The 13,230-nt window shown below is 39.2% G+C and overlaps 1 protein-coding gene across 2 annotated transcripts in view; it reads left to right on the forward strand.

Moving 5' to 3' along the window:
- PIK3R3 (phosphoinositide-3-kinase regulatory subunit 3) overlaps nucleotides 1–13,230 on the forward strand; it is an 85,325-nt gene that overhangs the window by 11,057 nt on the left and 61,038 nt on the right. Inside the window, exon 2 of one of the 2 annotated variants that reach the window (XM_049702598.1) lies at nucleotides 9,162–9,303. The exons of the other annotated variant lie outside the window; for it this stretch is intronic. The gene's annotated coding sequence lies outside the window, so the exon portion shown is untranslated. The remainder of the gene's footprint in view (nucleotides 1–9,161; nucleotides 9,304–13,230) is intronic. 2 annotated transcript variants of the gene reach the window in all.

Here is a 13,230-nt window from a genome sequence, read left to right on the forward strand (position 1 = left end):
TATACATTTTTTTTTTGGAGTATACGTTTTTAAGGGAGGGGAGAGAGCAAAGAATAAACAAATTCATAAGTGAAATACATAGTGATGGTGATAAATGATATGGAGAAAAAGCAGAGAACAAAAAGAGAGTGCTGGGTGGGGGACCTGCTATTTTAAATAATAGGACAGGGAGGGCCTGACCTAAAGGAAATGAGGGGGCTAGCCAGGTGGATATATGGGAGCTGAGAGGGCGAGGGAGTGTGCCTGGTAGAGGGGATACCATATGACTTACTCTGAGGCAGGAGCGTGTGTGTCATGTATTCAGGGATCGTCTACGAGGCTAGTGTGGTTGGAGTGGAATGAGGGGAAAGTAGTAAGATTTAAAAACAAGTAATGGTGTGGATGGTGGGGAAGACCATGTAGGACATTGTAAGAACTTTGGCTTTTAAAACTTGACTGAGGAATATAGCCAATATTTTATAACTATAAATGGAATATAACCTTTAAAAATTGTGAATCACTATTCTGTACACCTGTAACTTGTACATCAACTTATATTTCAATAAAAAAAAAACTGTGATGAGAAGCCATCCAAGGTATTGAACAGTGATGTATTATGATTCCTGGCTTAAAAGGATGATTCTGGCTGCTGGTGGAAGTGGAGAAACTGGTTAGGAAGCTACTGCAATAAATAAGCTGAGGGATGGTGGTGGCTTGGACAAGGGTGGACGCTGAGGAGGTGGTGAAAGTAGTTGGATTCTGAATATTATGACCAGTTATGTAGCTTGTCATTTCTAAACTGACTTAATTATTTTCTAATTTCTTAGCTTTAAGTATGCTTTAGTAATGAAAAGATTTAGCTTTTAAAATTATGTCAAAACTATATATTTTGGATGGATTTTTCTCTTTTTTGAAGTGTTATAATTTCTAATCTCTGCCATCTGAGTGCAAAGCAGCATAATATGTGGCCTAAGTTATTTGATGAAGGCTTACTCATAAGTTGCTTTGATAAACATTACTGTATAAATCTAGACTGTACTATAATTTACTTTCAAAAGTAACTTTGAAAAGAAAATTATCTTAAAGTTCTAAGTTTCTATGGTGGGCTTTGAAGGGGAGAAGAAATTAAAGAGAAGGAAGCCATGCCATATATGTGTCATTTTACTTTATGTGCTAAAGTTGTTAGTGTTTTAGAATAATTAAACTATATTTATGTGTTTTTGCTTATTAGTGGAATGCTTAAGTGCTTGCGTATAGACATTGCTTTGAAATAGGGAAGTGTTGCTCAGTGTTTAGGAGCTCTAAACTCGGGCTGCTTGGATTTCCAGTTCTAGCCCTGTCTACTTCTGGTTTGTGACCCTGGACGGTTTCCTAATCTGTATAGCAGGGAGAAGAATATTAACCCCATTGCAGGGTTGTTGTGAGAATTACATGAATGAGTACATGTTAGACACCTAGAGCAGGTATCTGTTGTTGTTATTATTTTTATTATTAAGCTGGGATGCTTTGTGACATATCACCTCTGTTCCATTCAGATGAAGCACCAGCCTAACATTTAAATTGAATTGAAAAGTAATTTAAATCTTTATTCCAGCTTCTCAAAAATGCCAAAGGGGATTACATTCATACCATATTGCATTACTACTTAAAATCTGATTTCTCCATTTTTTTTAAGAGTATCTTTTTAAAAATAATTAATTAATTAATTTTGTCTGCACTGGGTCTTCATCGTGGCGCATGGGCTTCTCTAGTTGCGGCACATGGGCTTCTCTAGTTGTGGTGCGCGGGCTCTAGAGTGTGCTTCTAGAGCACGCGTGGGTTTCTCTAGTTGCAGCGCGCAGGCTTCTCTAGGTGTAATGCACGGGCTCTCTAGTTGCAGCGTGTGGGCTTTGCTAGTTGCAGCATGTGGGTTCTAGAGTGCGTGGGCCCAGTAGTTGTGGCGTGCGGGCTCTCTAGTTGCAGTGCGTGGGCTCAGTAGTTGTGGCACATGGGCTTAGTTGTGGTATGTGGGATCCTAGTTCCCCAACCAGGGATCGAACCCAGGCCCCCTGCATTGGGAGCTCGGAGTCGCAACCACTGGACCACCAGGGAAGTCCCTGATTTCTCCATTTTTGATCAGTATCTTTGCACGGTTAATCCCAAACTTCCTTCTCTCTTTTAAAACTTGCCAGACTCTATAGCAACTTGAACAGTCTCATTGTTTTTGTTTCTTTCCTCCCTTTCTCAAACTTATTAGTTTCTCTTCCAGGAGTACCTGTTTCCCTTTCAGCTCTCTCCTTTGCCTATTTCATTACTCTGATCTGTATAATAAGGGCCAGGAACCAAGGGAGTAAAGAAAAGAAGCTATGAATACTCATATAGCAACATATTTCATTTTGTCACACTTCTCTGCCATAGAGGGTATAACATGTTTGACTTTTAGAAAGAAGTTTGCTTAAGACAATCAGGTAGTTCAGACCTGTTGTAGGATGTTAGCTCAGGACTTGGGAGTTTAGTCTTTTTCCTAGTAGTCGTGAACTATGTAAGAGAAGTTATCACTTCTGTCTGACTGAGATTGACATGGGCCTCTCTTTTGATTCCTAGGGATCAACAATGGGCATTTAGAGTAGAGTTGCCAGATAAAATACATTCAGTATGTCCCATGCAATATTTGGGACATATTTATACTAGAAAGTTATTCATTGTTTATCTGGAATTCAAATTTAACTGGGTGTCTTGTGTTTTTATTTGCTAAATTTGCCAAGCCTAATTTAGAGAGAGGCTAGACAGTTGAATAGACACTATTTCCTAGTACATTCTCCCCATGGAGATAGATGTGTAGGGATAGACATGTAACTTGTTGTAATGGATATCAGGATTTTTTAGTTTCAGTAGCAAAAAGCCCAACTCAAATTGGTGTAAGCAAAGAGAATTTATGGGTTTGTGTAGTTGAAAAGTTGAAATGGGATGAGGGAATAAACAGGGTTGTACTGTATAGCACAGGGAACTATATCCAATCTCCTGGGATAAACCATAATGGAAAAGAATATAAAAAAAGAATGTATATATGTGTATAACTGAGTCACTTTGCTGTACAGCAGAAATTAGCACAACACTGTAAATCAACTATACTTCAGTTAAAAAAAAAAAAAAGGGAATGGGGGTCCCTGGCTGGGTTTGATTAAGACTGTCAGGCTTTGGCCCTGTTTTTCTGCATTTCTCTTGGCTCTCCCCTATATCAGTTTTTTCCTCAGGCTGGCTTCCCTGGTAGTACAAGATGATTGCCTGTGGCTCCTGGGACTACATGTTTCCTCAATTCTGGGTGCGAAAAAAGGATGCTTCCCACAAATATAACACAGAAATCCTGAGTTTGTCACTACTTAGACTATTCCTGTGTCTCAAAGGATCACTGTCTTAAAATCTGGATTCCTTGAAATATTAATTGTAGCTTTCTCTGTCTGGTAAACTTGAGAGTGCATCAGAACCACCTGGAGGACTTGTAAAAACACAGATTGCTAGGCCTTACCCCCAGAGTTTCTGATTCAGTAGGTTTGGGTTCTAAAAATTTGTATTTGTAACAAGTTTCCAGATGTTACTGATTTGGCTGGTCTGCAGACCACACTTTGAGAACTACTGCTGTGTGTAATCAGGGCCTACTCCTGGAGCTGGGGAAGGGGTCAGTCCCACATAAACTCCTTACCAGTGTGGGGAAGGAACAAGACAGGTTTTGAGGAGATAATTACAATGTCCACTAAAGAGAGGACTGCTGGCTGTTTTTTGCCTGTCCAGCTTCCTTTCCCTCTTTTTTTTTCTCTTGTTTTTCCTTCCCTCTTATTTGAGTAACAGCTTCCTGATTTTTGTCTTGGAACCATTCCTCCCCTATTTGCAATCAGTGTGGCTTAGGTAGAATTGATCTAAGCCATTGGCTTTAAGGGTGGGCACGTGACCCAGGCCTGGCCAATAAGATCACTGCATTTGCCTGGCCAGGGGGATTAGCCTAGGAGTTAACAGGGCAGTGATCTTTGTAATATAGTCAATGCACATTACTGTACGTTACTATTTACTGTCCTGACTAGTGATATAAAGATGACATAATCCTTGTCCTTAAGGAGCTCAGACTGTAATTAAGGAGTACCCACATGTAAACAAATGCATGTAGTACTTCTCTTTATAACTTCCTCCCTTTCTCATGTTTATCATCTAACATACATTTCCATTGTATACTGTATTACCCACTTTATAATCCTTAACCACAGTTATAATTAGTTGTTTAGCATCTTTAGTCTTTATTAGATTATCAGTTCCATCAGGATAAGAGCTGAGTCCTTAATTAACTGCTGGGTTTCCAGTACCTAGCACTGTCTCTGGCACATAGAGATACTCAGTAAATATTGATTGAATGAATGTTTTAAGTATAGTAATAGAAAAATGTATAAATAGAAGAGGGAATGATTGGTTTACTGGTGGGGTAGTAGAGAGGTAGCAGCCTGAGTAAATGCACACAACTTGGTGTATTTGGGTACTGTAACTAATTCAGTTTTGTTGAAACAAGTGTGGGGTAGGAAGTGGTGGTAAATGAACCTGGAGAGATAGGTGAGGGCCAATTGATGAAAGGCCCTGAATGCTACACTTAGAGGCTGGATTTTTTCCTATGGGCAGTTGGGGAGCCACTGACTGATTGGTTTCAAGTAGGGAAAAGAATATATTGGCTGCAAAGTGAAAAACAGATTGGAGGAAAGCCAGATTGAAGAAAGTAAACTCTCTAGGAGGCTATTTCAGTACAGATGAAAGATGTTATGAAAGCCTAAGTTAAGTGGAAAAAAAAAAAAAAAGAACAATATGGAGGTTGGGGGGAGACCCTGTGCATAAGAACTCATGTGGACTCATGGAGATTTTTACTATAATTTAATTTTGTTTTAGCAACAGAGACTGCCTTAGCCAATCTTAACTACTGACGCATAGTTCTACATACATACCCACTTTATATTTGTAACTAGAGACTATGTTTCTGTTTTATCTTCTAATCATTTAAAAAAATAAGTGGAAATTACCTGCCCCCCACCCCCCCCAAAAAAACCCTCTAAAGTAAGGTAGTAGCAGAGAGAATGAATAGGAGAGTTATTTAAAAAGTAGAATTGATGGGACTTAGAGACTATTTTGAGAAAAATCAAAGACTCTAGAATGATTTTTAGTTTTCTGGCTTGGGAGATGGTGGTACCATAAACTAAGAGACACAATTTAAAGAGGAAGGGCAGCTGTGGATCATATGGAGAGAAGTGTAAATGTGTATTTTATTCTAGGTACTCTTCTAATGGCTGCGAATATAGCAATGAACAAAACAAAGTGCTTGTTTATGCAGGAGGAGATACGACAGTAAACAAATTAAGAAGTAAATACATAGTTATGTTAGGTGAAGACAAAAGCTATAGAGGAAAAAAAACTACTGGCTTAGGAATTCCCTGGTGGTCCAGTGGTTGTAACTACACACTGTCACTGTGGAGGGCTCGGGTTCAATCCCTGGTCGGGGAACTAAAATCCCACAAGCCATGTGACACATCCAAAAAAAAAAACGAAAAAACAAAACAAAAAAAAGCTACTGGCTCAGGGAGATGGAAGTCAGAGAAGGAATTACTGTTTTATTTTGGGTAATCAGAGAAGGCCTCACTGATATGGTGATTTAACCTTATTGTGACATAAAATACATATTAATAAGTATATAAAACATAAATGTACAGTTTACTGACTTCATATAAAGTGAACAACCTTGTAACCACCACTTAGATAAGGATGTTGAAGATAGCTTCCTGGAAGCCAAAAGCATGCCCCTTTCCAATTAATATCCCCCTTCTCTTCTTCCCACCAGAGGTAACCATTGACTTGACATTTTATGCAATTACTTCCTTGTTTTCTTTCTTTTCTTTTCTTTTTTTCTTTTTTTTTGGTCTGCACTGCGCGGCTTGCGAGATTTTATTTCCCTGACCAGGGATCGAACCCAAGCCCCTGGCAGTGAGAGCACGGAGTCCTAACCACTGGACCTCCAGGAAATTCCCTGTTCTTAAATGATATATTTTAGTTTTGCCTTTCTTTTGAGTTTCAGATATGTGGAATTATACCATATGTATTCTCTTGTGGTTTTTGTTCAGAATTGTCATCTATATTGTTTTGACCTAGCTGTAGTTTCTTCTTTTTTTATTATATGGTATTTCATTGTGTATCACAGTTTATTCCTACTGTTGATAGATATTTGGGCAGTTTCTATTTTGTCTGTTATGGACAGTGCTGCTATGAACATTTTTGCACACATGTCTTGTTTTACATCAATGCATTTTTGTAGGATATATCTAGGATTCAGAATTCTGGTTTATAGAATATGTGTATCTCAGCCCTTCTAGAGAATGCCGAACTATTTCCTTTTGTAACAGTATATGTTACTCTAACCCTCGGTATTGTCAGACATTTACATTTTTGTAAATCTCATAAGTGTGTAGTGGTATCTCATTGTGGTTTAAATTCATTTGCATTTTCCTTATTCCTAATGAGGTTGATAATCTTTTCGTATGTAGGCCATTTGGTTATCTTCTTATAAAATGCCTTTTCATGTCTTTTGCCTGTTTTTCTGTTGGATTGTCTATTTTTTAAAATATTTATTTACTTATTTATTTGGTTGCACTGGGTCTTAGTTGCAGCAGGTGGGCTCCTTAGTTGTGACTGTAGGGCTCCTTAGTTGTGGCATGCATGTGGGATCTAGTTCCCTGACCAGAGATTGAACCCGGGCCCCCTGCATCGGGAGCATGGGGTCTTATCCACTGCGTCACCAGGGAAGTCCCCTATTTTTTCTTTTTCTTAGATTTGTAGGAATTATAGATATGGGTGTCAGTCCTTGTTTATTATTGTACATGTATTGCAGATATTTTCTCTTAAGGTGACATTCTGAGCAGAGACCTAAAGGAAATGAATGAGTGAGCCATGGGGTTAGCTGAATGAAGAGTATTACAGGTAGAGTGAGCAACAATAACATACAAAGACCTTGAGGCAGGAGTATTTTTGAAATGTAGGAGCAGCAAAGGATGCTTACCTGAGGTTGGAAGACAGAGGGTTAGGAGGATCTCAGAAAAAAAATGAAGCAAAATGAAAAGAAAAAAAAGAATTCATGGGGCTTCCCTGGTGGCACAGTGGTTAAGAATCCACCTGCCAATGCAAGGGACACAGGTTCAAGCCCTGGCCCGGGAAGATCCCACATGCCGCGGAGCAACTAAGCCCGTGCACTACAACTACTGAGCCTGAGCTCTAGAGCCCGCGATCCACAACTACTGAGCCCACAAGCCACAACTACTGAATCCCATGTGTCTAGAGCCCGTGCTCCGCAACAAGAGAAGCCACTGCAGTGAGAAGCCTGTGCACCACAACGAAGAGTAGCCCCCGCTCGCCGCAGCTAGAGAAACCCCGTGCAGCAACAAAGACCCAACGCAGCCAAAATAAATAAATTAATTAATTAAAACAAAAAACCAAAAAAACCCCCCAAAACTCATGGATTGTTCCTAGTAAAAATGTAGACTATAAAATCCATTCCTTGCTATTACTACAAATATGTAAAAATGGAGTATGGTGAAGGAAGAGAACTAGAATACGATAGAATGAAAAGAATAATTTAATGATGGGATTGTGGATAATTTTTGTCCTAGATTTGTTGTTATATACCGAAAACAATGTTAAAAGTACATTTAAAAAGAGAAAAGATTTGCAAGTGGATACTACAGTTAAGTTAAAAAAATTAATCTTCAGAAAGATAATCTCGGAGCTGCCTCTTACTCTCAGGCATTAATACATAGAAACTCTGTATTAGTTTCCTGTTGCTACCATAACCAGTTACCATAAACTTAGTGGCTTAAAATATTATTATCTTGCAGTTCCGGAAATCAAAAGTTCTAAAATCAAGGTGTTGGCAGGCTGTATTCCTTTTGGAGGCACTAGAGAAGGATTCATTTTCTTGCTTCTTCCACCTTCTAGAAGCTGCCTGCATTCCTTGACTCCTGGCCCCTTACTCTATTTCAAAGCCAGTAGCATTGCATCTTCAAAACTCTCTCTCTCTGACCTCTGCTTCTGTTGTCATATCGCCTTCTCTGACTGATATTCTTGCCTTCCTCTTATGAGGATGTTTGTGATTTCTTTAGCTCACTTGGATAATCCAAGATGATCTTCCCATCGCAATATTCTTAACAGAATCACATCTACAAAGTCCCTTTTGCCATGTAATGTAACATATTCACAGGTTCCAGGAACGTTCTAGGGATGTCTACATCCTTGGAGGGCTGTTATTCTATCTACTGCAGACTCTAAATTTGAGAATAAAAATTTCACTTAATCCTGTTTCTTAGGGTTTGATGAATGAGGAATTAGAAGTTTAGATAAAAGAGAGAGGGCCCTCATTAGCAGAGAAGGAGCTTGGTGAATGTCTTATCTTAATTTTGAATATTCTACAACATCTGCCATAGAGGGATAGCTTAGAGTTAGCCTTACGCATGATGTGAGGAGTACCTGAAAGATTGCTAGGAACTTTTAAGTCACATTTCATGTAGTTGATGCCTTGAGAGAAAGAGGATTGTGCTTTGTTAGAAGACTGGTTTGAATTTGGTCTGCTTAACAACTGTGTGACATTGAACGGTCTTCATCTGTGAAATGGGAGTAGTCGTACTTAATTCACAAAGATTTTTATAAGAATTATATATATACAAACATACACAAATATACATATAATGAAATAATACTTAGCTTGGTATCTGGCATATAGCAGGTACTCACTTTTCTTGAAGGTCAGTGCTTTTGTGATATACTGATAGGGAAATATTAGAGAGGTTAAGGTGAGGGGCTTGTGCTGGAAGCTTTGCTAGAGGCAGCTGCACATCTCAGTTGCTAGAAGCTGCCTGACTCTAGCGTGTGCTTGGCTCTAAGGTCAGGATGGGTAAACTTTTGGGACAAGAGAAACAGTGGGTTAATATTTGTAGCAAGTGTCACTGATCATGATTCTTTTTTTATGGCTCATTTTACCTTTTTCTTTTTTTCATTTTACCTTTTTCTATGGGAAATTTCAAAAATGTTTTTCTGTCTTCAGGCTGACGTTTTTTCTTTTTCTTCCTTCAATAAAAGTCTACTGCTGTTTTTTCAGCATAATTATTCTTGGATCTTCTCTTTTTCTCTATGGTAAGCCTAAATGCTGATCATCTCATACATTAATTCAACAAATATTTAACAAGTGCCTTCTATCACTGAGACACTCAGCACTGGAGACACGAAGATAAATAAGAAAAGGTGTGTCCTGAAGGAGCTCCAGTTTCAGTACAAAGACAGGTAAATAGCTATACTATAATGGATAAGCTTTATATTAGAATGTTAGCAAAGCTCTGTGGAATCAAAGAGGAGATAGTGCTTACCTAGGCCTAAAAATGTGAGGGAAGGTTTCATGGGTAAAACTATGTATGACCTGAGTCTTAAAAAAGTAAGTGGAGGGCCTCCCTGGTGGCGCAGTGGTTGAGGGTCCGCCTGCCGATACAGGGGGCGCGGGTTCGTGCCCCGGTCTGGGAGGATCCTGCATGCTGCGGAGCGGCTGGGCCCGTGAGCCATGGCCGCTGGGCCTGCGTGTCTGGAGCCTGTGCTCCGCAACGGGAGAGGCCGCAGCGGTGAGAGGCCTGTGTACCTCAAAAATAAACAAATAAATAAAAATAAAAAAGTAAGTGGAAGGAGAGTGTGGTGAAAGAGAGAGAAGGAGAGAGAAAGGAAGAGGGAGAGAGAAGAAGGAGAAGACGGGGGAGGAGGAGAGAGAGAGGGAGAAAGAAAAAGAGAGGAATGGGCTTTCTTTGCGGTACAGGGAACCATATGTACAAAAGCATGAGAGGGTGTTGTGTGTTTGGATGAGCTGTGGGTGTTTGGGTGTGGCTAGGGTGAAAGGTGCCTGTGGGAAAGTAATAAGAAAATGAGCTTAGAAAAGTAAGCAGGGGGCTTCCCTGGTGGCGCAGTGGTTGAGAGTACGCCTGCCGATGCGGGGGACGTGGGTTCGTGCCCCGGTCCGGGAGGATCCCCACGTGCCGCGGAGCGGCTGGGCCTGTGAGCCATGGCCGCTGAGCCTGCGTGTCCGGAGCCTGTGCTCCGCAGCGGGAGAGGCCGCAGCAGTGAGAGGCCCGTGTACCGCAAAAAAAAAAAAAAAAAAAAAGGAAAGTAAGCAGGGCCAGGCCCTGAAGGGCCTTATATTCCACACTGAAGAATTTGGACTTTATCTTACAGGTAGTACAGAACTCCTGAAGCATAGTATGCTAAAGCAATATGATTAGATTCAAGACTCAAAAGTAGCAGGGCAGGTAGGAAGAGAAGATTGGTCTCTGGGAAGCTCAGGGGCAGATTTTCAAGAAGGACAAAATGGCTTACAGGGACTTCCCTGGTGGCGCAGTGGTTGAGAATCCGCCTGCCAGTGCAGAGGCTACGGGTTCAAGTCCTGCTCCGGGAAGATCCCACATGCTGCGGAGCAACTAAGCCCCTGCGCCACAACTACTAAGCCTGTGCTCTGCAACAAGAGAAGCCACCGCAATGAGAAGCCCGCGCACCGCTACGAGGAGTAGCCCCCACTCGCCGCAACTAGAGAAAGCCCGCGCACAGCAATGAAGACCCAATGCAGCCAAAAATAAATAAAATTTAGAAATGGCTTACATTGTAAAACCTGAAGTGATTTTGTGAAATAAAGATAGAAAAGTTTCTGCTGGACCTTGTTATTGAGAAGAAATCAAATTACAGTAAGTTGAAGAGTGGATGAGAGGTCTATAAATATATAGACCACTCTTAGAAAACTTGCTGTGAAGGAAAAGTGAGAGGTAGCAAAAGAGAGACATAGACCTGAGAAACAGAATTTTTTTTTTTTTTTAAAGACAGAAAAATTGAACAACTTATATTTTGGTGGAGATAATAAAGCAGAGATAAGTTTGAATATATGGGTGGGGGGTGTGATTTGATGGAACAGGAAAGTGATGTGTTTGGAGGTGAGAGGAGTTATTATCCCAGGGGAGGAGGAAAGATACCTTTGTCTAACACTTAGAAGGGAGGACATGGATTTGAAGAACAATGTAGGTTGGAAAATTGGGTGAGGTCAGACTTCTTTTTTCTGGTAGAGGGCAATTGTGAAAGAAGAGGTGTGTAGAGTGATTGCTGTGTGGGATGGAAAGGGCCACTGATATATAAATGAATTACTAAGAAGATAGTTAATGTCAGTGAAGATTAGAGACTTGCAAATTTGCAGTGGCACAAATTCCATGCTCGTTGTGCTTTTCTTCAGCAGCACTCAGCACTTGTGGTATGGAAACAGGAAGCAGGTGGTTGGATAATTCCCCATGATTGAGAGATGTACTGGGCTGGTGTGGCAAAAGAACAACAAGGAGCTGGGTAGATATATCAATAAGAGAGTGGTTGATGCTCAACACTGAGGGCATAGTTAAGTGAATTATGACACATTCATATAAAAAACTCTTTTGCAGCTATTAAAATTTATGTTTATAAAATGCTTATTTTATAGTATTAAGGTAATAAGAGTGCTGTATGTTGTACAAAGGTTTAGTAATGATCAACTGTAATATTCTAGGGGTTGTCTTAGGCTTAATGATGAATAAATACTCTCAGAACCAAAAGAGTATTGGTTGTCCCTGTTCACACACAGACAATCATTCGACAGGGATTATTATGTCTACTTTACAGGTGAAGAAAATGAGATTTAGCAAAGGTGACTATTCAGAGTCATAGATTTGATAAATGGCAGAGTAATAACTATTATAGTACTTATTGGGTAGTTAAGCATTGTTCTACTTAAGTAGTCTTATTTAATATTTTCCTCACATATTGCTCTAATTTTCATTTCTCAGTTAAAGAAACAGACTCAGCAGAGAGTAATAATATGAGCAATAGATAACTATAAAAATGTGATACCAACAAGTGATTTTAGAAATTCAAGAGAAGGGGGGGATTGTGGGCTAGAGTGGAAGGAAGGACTTTGGAAATGATGGTGTTTGAACTTGGACTATGAAGGATAGGTAGGATAGTATTTTTTTTTTGCAGTGTGTCTCTTTGATTTACATTTTCCACGTTAAAAAAAGTTCTCTATAATAGTCTAGTATATCATGTTTCTGGAGCCTTTTGCTCAGCTAAAAAAAATATTATTCTTGCTTATTTTTAATGAAGAGACCAAGGCTATCTATAGATGTCATAAGGGACTCAACATAATATCCAGATCTTGGGTGCATCAAATTTGAGACTCCTTTGGAAGGAATGGAAGAAATAATGGCTTCCAATCAGCTTTGCTAGTTGATTCATGAATTCCTTGGTAGGCCTTCTAGAATAGGTTTCAAATAAATCTATTTATCTGTATATTGATCTTAAGTTATTTTTCTCTTTACACAGTCATTTATATTTGGGTATTATTTTTACTATGGTTAACAGAAGAAAACACTTCATTTGAAACAACAATGAAAAGGCCACTGAAAATTAGTTCTTTCATGCTGAATTGAAACGGGCAAAAATAAGGACTCTTTAAGGGTAGTAGTTTAAATTTCCTTTTCCCCCAGTCTTGACACTTTCCTCTGTGGTTTTAGTGGAAGAAACATTTGAATGTAGAATATTTTACCTTAAGGAATCTTCAAGAACATATCAGAAGGAATTTAGGAAGTATGATCTCACATTACTCATAAAGTAGGGCTTGCTCTGTGTGGATTTGTTATTTATCAGGTTTTATGTTTGGAGATGCCTATAATTGCCATCTGTAAATTTCCACAAGAAGTAGTCACCATTGTAATCTGTCTCATTTGTAGATCAAGTCCGTATGTAATAGATTATGGCTTCAAATGAGTACTTGATACTTTTTAATAGGGCTCATCTGGTAACTACAAAAAATAAGGATAAAACAGACAATTTAATGAGCTGTGAAAACGTAGCTTCAATAGGGAAAGCACAGTTTAAAAACAACTAAGAATGACTTACCAATACTGACTTGAGAAGAAATTAAAAATCTTTATATAGTCTTTTAACCATAAAAGAAATTGAATTAGTGATTTAAAAAATCTACCTACCAAAACGATTCCAGGTTCATATAGTTTTAAAAATCATGATTTAAAAAAAAAATTTACCAGCTTAACCCTTTTTAAATGTGTAATTCAGTAGAGTTAAACATACTCACATTGTTATAGAACATATCTCCAGAACTTTTTCGTCTTGCAAATCTGAAATGCTGTACCAGTTAAACAACTC

Source organism: Orcinus orca, chromosome 1, assembly GCF_937001465.1.
Source record: "Orcinus orca chromosome 1, mOrcOrc1.1, whole genome shotgun sequence".
NCBI classification, from domain to species: domain Eukaryota; kingdom Metazoa; phylum Chordata; class Mammalia; order Artiodactyla; family Delphinidae; genus Orcinus; species Orcinus orca.